This window comes from Pelodiscus sinensis, chromosome 2, assembly GCF_049634645.1.
Source record: "Pelodiscus sinensis isolate JC-2024 chromosome 2, ASM4963464v1, whole genome shotgun sequence".
Classification (NCBI taxonomy): Eukaryota; Metazoa; Chordata; order Testudines; family Trionychidae; genus Pelodiscus; species Pelodiscus sinensis.
Window position 1 is genome coordinate 256,039,747 of NC_134712.1, and position 12,545 is coordinate 256,052,291.

General features: G+C 64.9%; 4 long non-coding RNA genes across 4 annotated transcripts; all 4 read left to right on the top strand.

Annotated features, from left to right (window-relative positions):
• Positions 1 to 1,132: 1,132 nt before the first annotated feature.
• Positions 1,133 to 5,258, top strand: LOC142827415 (uncharacterized). The gene is made up of 2 exons (XR_012902151.1): positions 1,133 to 1,532; positions 5,040 to 5,258. It is a non-coding gene; the product is annotated as an uncharacterized LOC142827415 (long non-coding RNA).
• A 753-nt stretch (positions 5,259 to 6,011) lies between these two features.
• LOC142827413 (uncharacterized) lies at positions 6,012 to 7,090 on the top strand. The gene is made up of 2 exons (XR_012902149.1): positions 6,012 to 6,437; positions 6,871 to 7,090. It is a non-coding gene; the product is annotated as an uncharacterized LOC142827413 (long non-coding RNA).
• A 1,383-nt stretch (positions 7,091 to 8,473) lies between these two features.
• Positions 8,474 to 9,547, top strand: LOC142827416 (uncharacterized). The gene is made up of 2 exons (XR_012902152.1): positions 8,474 to 8,889; positions 9,327 to 9,547. It is a non-coding gene; the product is annotated as an uncharacterized LOC142827416 (long non-coding RNA).
• Positions 9,548 to 10,103: 556 nt separating this feature from the next.
• Positions 10,104 to 12,106, top strand: LOC142827414 (uncharacterized). The gene is made up of 2 exons (XR_012902150.1): positions 10,104 to 10,644; positions 11,683 to 12,106. It is a non-coding gene; the product is annotated as an uncharacterized LOC142827414 (long non-coding RNA).
• The last annotated feature ends 439 nt before the right edge of the window (positions 12,107 to 12,545 follow it).

Genomic DNA, 12,545 nt, shown 5'->3' on the forward strand with positions numbered 1-12,545 from the left:
GAACTAGGGGTCACCCAATGAAATGAATAGGCAGCAGGTTTAAAACAAACAAAATAATGTTTTTCTTCACTCAGCGCACAGTCAACCTGTGGAACTCCTTGCCAGAGGATGCGGTGAAGGCTAGGACTTTAACAGGGTTGAAAAAAGAGCAAATAGATTCATGGAGGTTAGGTCCATCAATGGCCATTAGGTCTGTGGCCTCCGACCCCAAAAAGGTTCCCCACCCCTGAATAAATCCATAAGCTATTGGTTTGGGTCCTTGTTTGACAACCCATAAGAGCACCTTACTTGAACCCTCATTCAGCCTTCATTGGGGTGGAACTGGGGAGGTGAGGCTTGTCAGAGTGGGTTTGATGGCCCATGCTGGCTGATCAATTCCCTGCACCAACCAGTTCCAGGTAGCACAGTCCCAGAATGTGGGTGGAGCCCCACAGGTGGCGGGCAAAAGAGACAGCTCTACCCAGAGAGGCTAAAGAGGCTGGGATTTTTCAGCTTAGAAAAGAGGAGACTGAGGGGGGATATGATAGAGGTCTATAAAATCATGAGTGGTGTGGAGAGGGTGAATAAAGAAAAGTTATTTACCTGTTACCATAATATAAGAACTAGAGGACACCAAATGAAATTAATGAGTAGCAGGTTTAAAACTAATAAAAGGAAGTTCTTCACACAGCGTGTAGTCAACCTGTGGAACTCCTTGCCAGAGGAGGATGTGAAGGCTAGAACTATAACAGAGTTTAAAAAAGAACTAGATACATTCATGGAGGTTAGGTCCATAAAAGGCTATTAGCCAAGGGGTAGGAACAGTGTCCCTGGCCTCTATTTGTCAGAGGCTGGAGATGGATGGCAGGAGACAAATCACTTGATCATTTTCTTCGGTCCACCCCCTCTGGGGTACCTGGTGCCGGCCACTGTCGACAGACAGGCTACTGGGCTAGATGGACCTTTAGTCTGCCTCAGTATGTTCTTATGAGAACCGCTCAGAGTGAGAGACAAGGGGTCACATACAAGTAACAGAATGGAACGGCCTGTCCTAACTCCTGCCCCTCACACCCACCCCCAGCAGCCCAGGAGGGGCTCAGGCCGGGCCCAGGGTCTCAGGCCGACGCTGCAAAGCAGCTATTGCTCCTGGCCTCCCTGCGGTGAGGAAACCCCCCGGAGGAGCCGTTAAGGGGCCGGTTTGGTGCATTGCACACGAAGCTCTTTCCTGTTTCCCTGGGGGAGGCAGGAGGTTCCTAAACCCCCAAGGACCCTCCCCCTGTGGGAGAGGGGAAGCCGGGTTAAAGTCTCTCGTACGTGCCAGTTGCTCACGGAAGGCCGAGGCCCCTCTGCCAGGGGAGCGGGTGGCGGAGGAGACGCGGCCTGGGAGGACGATGAGGCGTCGGGGGCTGGTGCTGCTGCTGGTTCTGGTGCTGGCCGGGGCTGCCCTAGCCGGGCCCGTCCTGCAGCAGCCGCTGGGCGCGGAGGATCCCGGCGCGGGGGCAGCCCCTGAAGGGGCATCGGCCCAGGTGGATGGTGCCCGACGGCAGCCGCTGGTGAGTCCTGCCCCTGAGCCCGGCCCAGCGGGGGGGGCTCTTTCCTGGTGCCCCCGTCCTGGGTACCCAGGCGGGATGGGATCAGATACCCGGGTGCCTTGGCAGGATGCTCTGTGTGGAGCCAGGGACCCTCCTTCTCCTATGGCTGCTCTGGGAATTACCCCTCCACAGGGGCCACGGCCTCCCCAGAAATGACGCTGCCCCGGGCGAGATTCCTCACTGCCCCTGCCGAGCGGAACCTTCCATGGGGCAGGAGGTAAAAGCAAAGGGGTCAGCTGGAAAAGCTGGGTGGAGGGAGACGTTCCGGTCCCAGAGCGCCCCCTGCTGGGCGTGCAGTGAGCATCACCCCCACCTCCTTTGCTCGCAGCCCGCCTCTTCCCCTGTCCAGCCAAGGGGGCGATGCCGTAGGGAGGTAATGGCCCCGTCACTCTCCCTGCAGGGCTGGAGCGGCACCCGGGTGAATCCGTCTCTTGCCCCGTCCCAGCAGGAAGGTTCCTGTTTTGCCCCCAGATGCCTAAATGCCAGGAATGCAGCTGCCAGCCAGCGCTGGAGAGGGGCCGAGCAGGGCCCAGGGCTGAGCGAGGGCCCCGCTGCTCACTGGGCTCAGCCCCTGACCCGTCCCATGGGGAGGGGAAGGGGCCAATGCAAAAGGGGACCCTCGGCTTAGCTGCCGGTGTTTCTCCTGGGCTCTCTGCCTGGCTGGGTGGGGACCGCACCGGGGTCTCCCGAGTGCCTGCCGGGAGCGGGCAGCCAGGGAGGGGGCTGGGGCCGGCGTGGCAGGGCCCTCTCGCTGCTCCGGCTCCGGCGCCAGCGCTGTGTCTGTGTTTCAGGGAGCGCGAGTGAGGCTGCGGATCAGATACTGGAGACCCGGCCGGTTCTCGTTGATACGGGGCATCGGAGGGTGAAGCTCAAAAGGCTGAACAGGCGTCCCAGCTGGCGGGGCCGGGGGAGGCTCGCTCCCTGCGTGCCGGGCGATGAGCCCTGCGGCTCCCTTGTCTTTGCATGTTTTCCCTCGCCCCAATAAAAGCCGTGAGCTGAGCCTGGCTGCCCGACCCCTTCCCTGTGCCCATTGCAGGGGTGTGGGAATCGGGGAGGGGGGAGGGCAGAGCCAGAGCCCCATCGCTTTTAGAAGTGGGGCAGGGAGGATCTGCGGGGGGGTGGCAGGACAGCAGCGGCTCTTTGGCCCAGTGGGCACGGGGCCTATCGGAGTTTGGCAAGGAGTGCTGGGGACCAGTCGGGGGGGGGGGGGTGGCTGGAGGGGCTGCCCCCCGGGAGGGGAGGAGCCAAGAGAGGCCGGTGTGCCTTGTCATTTGCCCCCCTCGCTGCTCGCCGGAGGGTTCTCGGCAGGGAAGGCCCCATGTACGCAGGGACTGCCCCGGCACTGCAGGAGTGTCCTTCCTCGGCGGCGGCAGGACCCTCGGCGGGTCGGTCACCGGCTACAGCTGCCAACTTTGTAATAGCGGAGCAGGGCCCCCCTCCCACCCTGCCCCACTTCTCCCCCCTACCTCCCTCTCTCCAGAGCCCTGCCCCATCCCTGCGGTCCTTCCTCAGCCCTGCCTCTTCCCAAGGGCCCCCCACTGCTCTCTGCTCCTCTGCTATTTCACGCCCCCGCCCGGCTGCCTGGGGAGGGACGGGCGCCCGCAGAGCTAGGGCCAGGAGCTGCTGCTGCCTGGCGCAGGGAGGAGAGGCCCCATCAGCCCTGAGCCTAAGGGGGTGGTGTGAGCCGGGCCCAGCTCCAGGAGCCACCGGGCCTGAGCGCTCGGGAGCAGGAGGCAAAGGGGAACAGCGGGAGAGCAATGGCTCCTATTGGCTGGGCGCTGAAATGCCCCCAGTGCCGGAGAGAGGCTCACCCAGGCAGGGCAGCAGCCGCGCCTTGGGGCGGGGGGGGATCTGATAGCGTGATGGGTCTCACAGTCGGGGGGGTGTGGAGGACCTGGGGATGCCCGGGGGGGCAGGAGCAGATGGGGGGCAGATGGCCTCCACCCCACAACCCCCAGCAAGGGTGACATTGCCTGGCTCCCATGTCATTTTCTGAGGGAGACCCAGGCCTGGTGGGGCCAGCAGTGCTACACGCCCCCGCCCCATCCAGCAGGGACCCCCTCAGCCAGTGGCATGAGGGGGGCATTTTTCAGGAGGAAATCCCTCCCCCCACTGCCCAGTGCTAACTGCCCTCGGCCACCTTCCGCTCAAGCCGCAGGGCCTGCCCGGTACCACGGCAGATCGGCCACCAGCATGGATGGGTCACTGGCTTCTTTGATGTCCCTCCTCCGTGGGTTTAACCACGTGACGCGTCAGTGGCCTCATTTCTCCCCCCCCCCGCCCCGGTGCCCAGAAGCACAGCAGGCAGCACAGACATTCATGCGCCTGGACGGGCTGTTGGATTAAAGTCTCTGAGTTGCCCCCGGGGCCCAGCACTGGCCGGCATGCCCACTCCCTTTGGCTCAGCCCATGTGCAGAGCTCCAAACTGACCCATGCTGGCCTGGCTTCCCCCAGGGCTCAGCGGGCAGCGGGGGCTGATCGGCAGCCTCAGAAAATCGTAGCTGGGGATCCTGGAAACTGAAACCACCCAAATCCCCAGCCGCTCTGGAAATATTTGACTCTAGCGCAGTGCTTCTTTCACTTTTTAAGATCAAGCAACACCAAACATTTTTTTTTAGGGGGAACGCCAAGGATTTTTTTGTTGAGCAAAAAAAAAAAAAAAAAGTCACCTGCCCCTTTAAGGACGGCCATTTTGAATCTCTTGTTCTCCGCGGCACAGCGGCGTGCCACGGCACACAGTTTAAGAAACACTGCTCTAGCGTCTCCATGCCTGCGGGGCCACAGGCCCTGGCCACCGGCTCTCAGCTTAACACTGGGGGGGGTCAAGATTTGCAAAAGCGACTCCTGAGTTTGGGTGCCCACAGAGCCATTCCCAGGGGCCCGGGGAGCTCAGCGCACGTCAGCAAAGCCCTGAACAGGCAGGGAATGGAAGCCGGGTTGCGTGGGACCGTGGGCGCCATCTTCATGCGATTAACCCGACACAGCGCAGCCCTCTCTTCCCGCGCCCCTCCTGTGTGCACGCATGGGGCTAGGCGTGGTGCACACGGGGGTGTGGGGAGCCCCGGGACTCCCAGGGACGCGCCTGCCCTGAGGCAGGTCAGAGCGGGATGGTCACACTTTGGTCCCAATGTCCCCGCTGCCGTACCCGGGCTGAGCTGCGCCCAGCGGTGGCAATACCGGGATGCAGGAGGGGGCTGTGTTTTAGGCTCTCCGGTGTCTCGGCCTGAGCAGAGCAGGCTGCAGTGCACGCCATGCGGGAAAAACCCCTCACTGACCTTCCCGGTCACCCCCAGGCCCGGGACACTGACAGGCCCGGTGCTTCTCCCGGGCTCCCAGCCTGGCTGGGCGGGGACCCTCACCGGGGTCTCCCCAGTGCCCGCCGGGAGCGGGCAGCCAGGGAGGGGGCTGGGGCCGGCGTGGCAGGGCCCTCCCGCTGCTCCGGCCCCAGCGCTGTGTCTCTGTTTCAGGGACCACGACCGACACCGGCCGAGAGGCCACGGACCAGATACTGGAGACCCGGCGGGCACTCGTTGATCTGGGGCATCGGAGGGTGAAGCTCGAAAGGCTGAACAGGCGTCCCAGCTGGCGGGGCCGGGGGAGGCTCACTCCCTGCGTGCCGGGCGATGAGCCCTGCGGCTCCCTTGTCTTTGCATGTTTTCCCTCGCCCCAATAAAAGCCGTGAGCTGAGTCTGGCTGCCCGACCCCCTCCCTGTGCCCATTGCAGGGGTGTGGGAATCGGGGAGGGGGGAGGGCAGAGCCGGGGCCCCATCGCTTTTAGAAGTGGGGCAGGGAGGATCTGCGAAGGGGGGGGCTGGCGGAAAAGCAGCGTCTCTTTGGCCCAGTGGGCACGGGGCCTATCGGAGTTCGGCAGGGAGTGCTGGGGACGGGTCACAGGGGGTGGTGGCTGGAGGGGCTGCCCCCCGGGAGGGGAGGAGCCAAGAGAGGCCGGTGTGCCTTGTCATTTGCCTCCCTCGCTGCTCACCGGGGGGTTCTCGGCAGGGAAGGCCCCATGTACGCAGGGACTGCCCCGGCACTGCAGGAGTGTCAGTGCCGACGTCCCCGCTGCCCTACCCGGGTTGAGCTGCGCCCAGCGGTGGCAATACCGGGATGCAGGAGGGGGCTGTGTTTTAGGCTCTCCGGTGTCTCGGCCTGAGCAGAGCAGGCTGCAGTGCACGCCACGCGGGAAAAACCCCTCACCTACCTTCCCAGTCACCCCCCGGCTCCCTGCTCCGGGTTCAAGCCCCAGGGCCGATGACAGGCTGTATGCAGGGGGTCTGGCTGGGAGTCCGGGTGAGCGACAAAGTATCGCATACGAGTAAGGGGACAGAAGAGCCTGTCCGAACTCACTCCGCCCCCCACGCCCACCCCAGCAGCCCAGGAGGGGCTCAGGCCGGGCCCAGGGTCTCAGGCCGACGCTGCAAAGCAGCTATTGCTCCTGGCCTCCCTGCGATGAGGAAACCCACCGGAGGAGCCGTTAAGGGGCCGGTTCGCTGCATTGCACACGAAGCTCTTTCCTGTTTCCCTGGGGGAGGCAGGAGGTTCCTAAACCCCCAAGGACCCTCCCCCTGTGGGGGGGGGGGCTGGTTAAAACCTCGCCCGCCCGCCAGTCGCTCGCACAATCCCCAGCCCCACTGGAGGCCGAGACCCCTCTGCCAGGGGCGCAGGTGGGAGAGTCCCCCGAGGAGACGCGGCCTGGGAGGACGATGAGGCGTCGGGGGCTGGTGCTGCTGCTGGTTCTGGCGCTGACCGGGGCTGCCCTGGCTGGGCCCATCCTGCAGCAGCCGCTGGGCGCAGAGGATCCCGGCGCGGGGGCAGCCCCTGAAGGGGCATCGGCCCAGGTGGATGGTGCCCGACGGCAGCCGCTGGTGAGTCCTGCCCCTGAGCCCGGCCCAGCGGGGGGCTCTTTCCTGGTGCCCCGTCCTGGGGATCCCTGGGGGGGTATTGGAGACGGGGTTGCTCTGGCAGCCCAGCCCGGAGGAGCCTGCGACGTCCAGCTCAGGGCGCCACCGTTGGACGTGCAGGGAGCATCACCCCCCCACAGCCGCCTTGGGTCCCAGCGGCGCATTGGCACCCGGCCTGCCTCGGGGCCCGCCTGGGGCCAATGCAAAGGGGGATCCTGGCTGGGGCTGCCGGACACTGACAGGCCCGGTGCTTCTCCCAGGCTCCCAGCCTGGCTGGGCGGGGACCCTCCCCGGGGTCTCCCCAGTGCCAGCCGGGAGCGGGCAGCCAGGGAGGGGGCTGGGGCCGGCGTGGCAGGGCCCTCCCGCTGCTCCGGCCCCAGCGCTGTCTGTGTTTCAGGGACCACAACCGAGACCGGCCAAGAGGCCACGGATCAGATACTGGAGACCCGGCAGGAACTCGTTGATCGCGGGCATCGGACAGCAAAGCTCGAAAGGCTGAACAGGCGTCCCAGCTGGCGGGGCCGGGGGAGGCTCGCTCCCTGCGTGCCGGGCGACAAGCCCTGCGGCTCCCTTGTCTTTGCATGTTTTCCCTCGCCCCAATAAAAGCCGTGAGCTGAGCCTGGCTGCCCGGAGGGGCAGACACACCGTCTCCCTGTGTCCATTGCAGGGGTGTGGGAATCGGGGAGGGGGGAGGGCAGAGCCAGGGCCCCATCGCTTTTAGAAGTGGGGCAAGGAGGATCTGCGCGGGGCGGGGCTGGCAGAAAAGCAGCGGCTCTTTGGCCCAGTGGGCACAGGGCCTTTCAGAGTTCGGCAGGGAGTGCTGGGGACCAGTCACAGGGGGTGTGGAAAAAGGGAATAAGGAAAAGTTATTGACTTATTCCCACAAAATAAGAACTAGGGGTCACCAAATGAAATGAATAGGCAGCAGGTTTAAAACAAACAAAAGGAAGTTTTTCTTCACTCGGCACACAGTCAACCTGTGGAACTCCTTGCCAGAGGATGCGTTGAAGGCTAGAACTTTAACAGGGTTGAAAAAAGAGCTAGATAGATTCATGGAGGTTAGGTCCATCAATGGCCATTAGGTCTGTGGCCTCTGACCCCAAAAAGGTTCCCCACCCCTGAATAAATCCATAAGCTATTGGTTTGGGTCCTTATTTGAAAACCCAGAAGAGCACCTTACTTGAACCCTCATTCAGCCTTCATTGGGGTGGTACTGGGGAGGTGAGGCTTGTCAGAGTGGGTTTGATGGCCCATGCTGGCTGATCAGTTCCCTGCACCAAGGAGTTCCAGGTAGCACAGTCCCAGAATGTGGGTGGGTCACCACAGGTGGCGGGAAAAAGAGACACCTCTACCCAGAGAGGCTAAAGAGACTGGGATTTTTCAGCTTAGAAAAGAGGAGACTGAGGGGGGATATGACAGAGGTCTATAAAATCATGAGTGGTGTGGAGAGGGCTGATAAAGAAAAGTTATTTACTTGTTACCATAATATAAGAACTAGAGGACACCAAATGAAATTAATGGGCAGCAGGTTTAAAAATACTAAAAGAAAGTTCTTCTTCACACAGCACACAGTTAACCTATGGAACTCCTTGCCAGAGGAGGCTGTGAAGGCTAGGACTATAACAGAGTTTAAAAAAGAACTAGATACATTCATGGAGGTTAGGTCCATAAAAGGCTATTAGCCAGGGGGTAGGAACGGTGTCCCTGGCCTCTGTTTGTCAGAGGCTGGAGAGGGATGGCAGGAGACAAATCGCTTGATCATTCCTCTCTGGGGCACCTGGTGCTGGCCACTGTCGGCAGACAGGCTACTGGGCTAGATGGACCTTTGGTCTGCCTCAGTATGTTCTTATGAGAACCGCTCAGAGTGAGAGACAAGGGGTCACATACAAGTAACAGAATGGAACGGCCTGTCCTAACTCCTGCCCCTCACACCCACCCCCCAAACACTCCAGGGGGGGCTCAGGCCGGGCCCAGGGTCTGTGGGCGACGCTGCAAAGCAGCTATTGCTCCTGGCCTCCCTGCGGTGAGGAAACCCACCGGAGGAGCCGTTAAGGGGCCGGTTCGGTGCATTGCACACGAAGCTCTTTCCTGTTTCCCTGGGGGAGGCAGGAGGTTCCTAAACCCCCAAGGACCCTCCCCCAGTGGGAGAGGGGAAGCCGGGTTAAAGTCTCTCGTACGTGCCAGTTGCTCACGGAAGGCCGAGGCCCCTCTGCCAGGGGAGCGGGTGGCGGAGGAGAGGCGGCCTGGGAGGACGATGAGGCGTCGGGGGCTGGTGCTGCTGCTGGTTCTGGCGCTGGCCGGGGCTGCCCTGGCTGGGCCCGTCCTGCAGCAGCCGCTGGGCGCGGAGGATCCCGGCGCGGGGGCAGCCCCTGAAGGGGCATCGGCCCAGGTGGATGGTGCCCGACAGCAGCCACTGGTGAGTCCTGCCCCTGAGCCCGGCCCAGCGGGGGGGCTCTGTCCTGGTGCCCCGTCCTGGGGATCCCTGGGGGGGTATTGGAGACGGGGTTGCTCTGGCAGCCCAGCCCGGGGGAGCCTGCGACGTCCAGCTCAGGGCCCCCCCGTTGGACGTGCAGGGAGCATCACCCCCCCACGGCCGCCTTGGGTCCCAGCGGCGCATTGGCACCCGGCCTGCCTCTGGGCCCGCCTGGGACCAATGCAAAGGGGGATTCTGGGCTGGGGCTGCCGGACACGGACAGGCCCCGTGCTTCTCCCGGGCTCCCAGCCTGGCTGGGCGGGGACCCTCACCGGGGTCTCCCCAGTGCCAGCCGGGAGCGGGCAGCCAGGGAGGGGGCTGGGGCCGGCGTGGCAGGGCCCTCCCGCTGCTCCGGCCCCAGCGCTGTGTCTGTGTTTCAGGGACCACGACCGACACCGGCCGAGAGGCCACGGACCAGATACTGGAGACCCGGCGGGCACTCGTTGATCTGGGGCATCGGAGGGTGAAGCTCGAAAGGCTGAACAGGCGTCCCAGCTGGCGGGGCCGGGGGAGGCTCGCTCCCTGCGTGCCGGGCGATGAGCCCTGCGGCTCCCTTGTCTTTGCATGTTTTCCCTCGCCCCAATAAAAGCCGTGAGCTGCGCCTGGCTGCCCGACCCCCTCCCTGTGCCCATTGCAGGGGCGTGGGAATCGGGGAGGGGGGAGGGCAGAGCCGGGGCCCCATCGCTTTTAGAAGTGGGGCAGGGAGGATCTGCGAAGGGGGGGGCTGGCGGAAAAGCAGCGTCTCTTTGGCCCAGTGGGCACGGGGCCTATCGGAGTTCGGCAGGGAGTGCTGGGGACGGGTCACAGGGGGTGGTGGCTGGAGGGGCTGCCCCCCGGGAGGGGAGGAGCCAAGAGAGGCCGGTGTGCCTTGTCATTTGCCCCCCTCGCTGCTCGCCGGGGGGTTCTCGGCAGGGAAGGCCCCATGTACGCAGGGACTGCCCCGGCACTGCAGGAGTGTCAGTGCCGACGTCCCCGCTGCCCTACCCGGGTTGAGCTGCGCCCAGCGGTGGCAATACCGGGATGCAGGAGGGGGCTGTGTTTTAGGCTCTGCAGTGTCTCGGCCTGAGCAGAGCAGGCTGCAGTGCACGCCATGCGGGAAAAACCCCTCACCTACCTTCCCAGTCACCCCCCGGCTCCCTGCTCCGGGTTCAAGCCCCAGGGCCGATGACAGGCTGTATGCAGGGGGTCTGGCTGGGGGTCCGGGTGAGCGACAAAGTATCGCATACGAGTAAGGGGACAGAAGAGCCTGTCCAAACTCACCCCGCCCCCCACGCCCACCCCAGCAGCCCAGGAGGGGCTCAGGCCGGGCCCAGGGTCTCTGGGCGACGCTGCAAAGCAGCTATTGCTCCTGGCCTCCCTGCGATGAGGAAACCCACCGGAGGAGCCGTTAAGGGGCTGGTTCGGTGCATTGCACACGAAGCTCTTTCCTGTTTCCCTGGGGGAGGCAGGTGGTTCCTAAACCCCCAAGGACCCTCCCCCTGTGGGGGGGGGCTGGTTAAAACCTCGCCCGCCCGCCAGTCGCTCGCACAATCCCCAGCCCCACTGGAGGCCGAGACCCCTCTGCCAGGGGAGCGGGTGGGAGAGTCTCCCGAGGAAACGCGGCCTGGGAGGACGATGAGGCGTCGGTGGCTGGTGCTGCTGCTGGTTCTGGCGCTGGCCTGGGCTGCCCTGGCCGGGCCCGTCCTGCTGCCAGTGCGGGTGAGTCCTACACCTGGGGCCCCACGGGGACGCCCTTTCCCTCCTGCTCCCTCCCCGGGGATCCTGGCGGGGGAGGGGATACCGGGTCCCCCTGGCAGGGTGCTGTGACTGGAGCCAGGGACCCTCCGTCCTTCCGACCCCGCTGTGGGAATTGCCCAGCATTCTGTGTGGGGCAGGGCTGCACCCGGCCCCCCCCCCCCCGCCCCTCTCCTCTGTGGGGGGCCGCTGTCGCTGGGGAGGGTGGGCCAGCCGCCTGCTCCTCGGCAGCTCTGGCCAAAGGGGCTCCCTCGCGAGCCGGATGCACAAGCCAGGCCACTGTGAGCGGGAGGGGCAGGAGGCAAAGGGAGACCCAGGGGGGAAGCCCGCCTGGTCCCAGCTGGGGGCAGCAAGAGACGTCCCGGCTGCAGAGCGCCCCCTGCTGGGCGTGCAGCGCACCTCACCCCGCCGCCCACTGGGGTAATTCGCACTCCGTCCCCGCAGTCTGCCGTGCTGCTGCCATGCCCCGTCATGCCCTGAAGGATGCCGGGACGGTGCCGGCTGCCGTCTCGCTCGCCCAGCCCTGGCTGGGGGTGTCCTGCGGTGCCCCCAGGCTCCTCGGTCCCAGGAGCCCAGACACGGCCTGACGCCCAGGGCCGAGCCGTGCAGGGCAGGGCCCGCTTTGGACCCCCTGCAATGCAGACAGGGCCTGGCCACAGCAGCTCCGTGGGCTCGGCCCCCGTGGCCTGACCCGTCTCGTGGGGGGGAGGGGGCTCGGCTGGGACCATTGCAAAGGGGGATTCTGGGCGGAGGCTGCTGGGCACTGACAGGCCCGGTTCCTCCCCCCAGGGCTCACGGCCTTGCGCCTCTTTCCACCCCCCACGCCACTTCCAGCCTGTCTCTTCCTGCCCCGTCCACCCCGCCCCCAGGCACCTGCGAAGTGCCGGACCGGGGTGGCCTGGAGGTGCTGACACGGGGCCTGCCGGCGGGTGCTCCCCAGGGCCCGCCTGGGGCTGGGCCCTGCCGCTGCTCCCCCCAGCGCCGTCTCCGCGTGTGTTTCAGGGCGTGCGAGTCAGGCGGGCCGCGCGGCAGCCGAAGATCAGATTTTGGAGGCCTGGCCGGCTCTCACTCTTACGCAAAATCAGGAAGGGGTGACCGGGAGCGGCTGAACGGACGCCGCGGCCGGGGAGGGGACGGCACCGTCGGCCTTTGGCTCTGGCTGCACCCAGCGCTGGCCTCCCTTCTCCCTCCTGCTGCGGAGCACGTCGCCAGGGCTGCACGCCGGAGAGACCTTGCTGTGGGCTGCAGGGCCGGGCGCGCCCAGCCCCACCCGAGCGGAGCCCAGGCCTGGGCCGTGTCGCTCGTGGGCGGCTCATTCCCCGCGTGCCGGGCGACAAATCCGTGGCATGGGACCTGCGGCGTCCCCTGTGCTTGGGCGTGTTCACGCCCCCCCCAATAAAAGCCGTGAGCTGAGCCCGACAGGGGAGATGTCTGTTCCCAGCCCCGTCCTTCCCTACGGCCTCGGCGCGGGGGGCAGGTCCCGTAGGTGCCCTGTAGGCACCCCGAGCACCCGGCCGCTGCAGTGACCAGCCCAGTGCGGAGAGAGGACCCCAGTCACCGCCCGACCCCTAGCACAGCTGGCTCCAGGTCTGTGTAGCCAGCTGCTCCCACCTGCCCATGGGTAGCGGTCTGAGACCTAGCCTGAGTCCTGGCCCCTGGGGCAGGGGCTGGTTCCCAGGCGGCCAGCCAGGCCAGAAGGCGGCCAAGTCTGTCCTCAAGGGGGTCACGAGGCAGGACAAAGTCTCTGGCCCAGGGCTACTCACCTTTGGAAGCCCCGGGGGCCACAGTGATACTCACAGCACACTTAAGTGTGGTTGCATGGCCATGCAAATATACGCAAATCGCTTCTTTCACACGGACAGGCA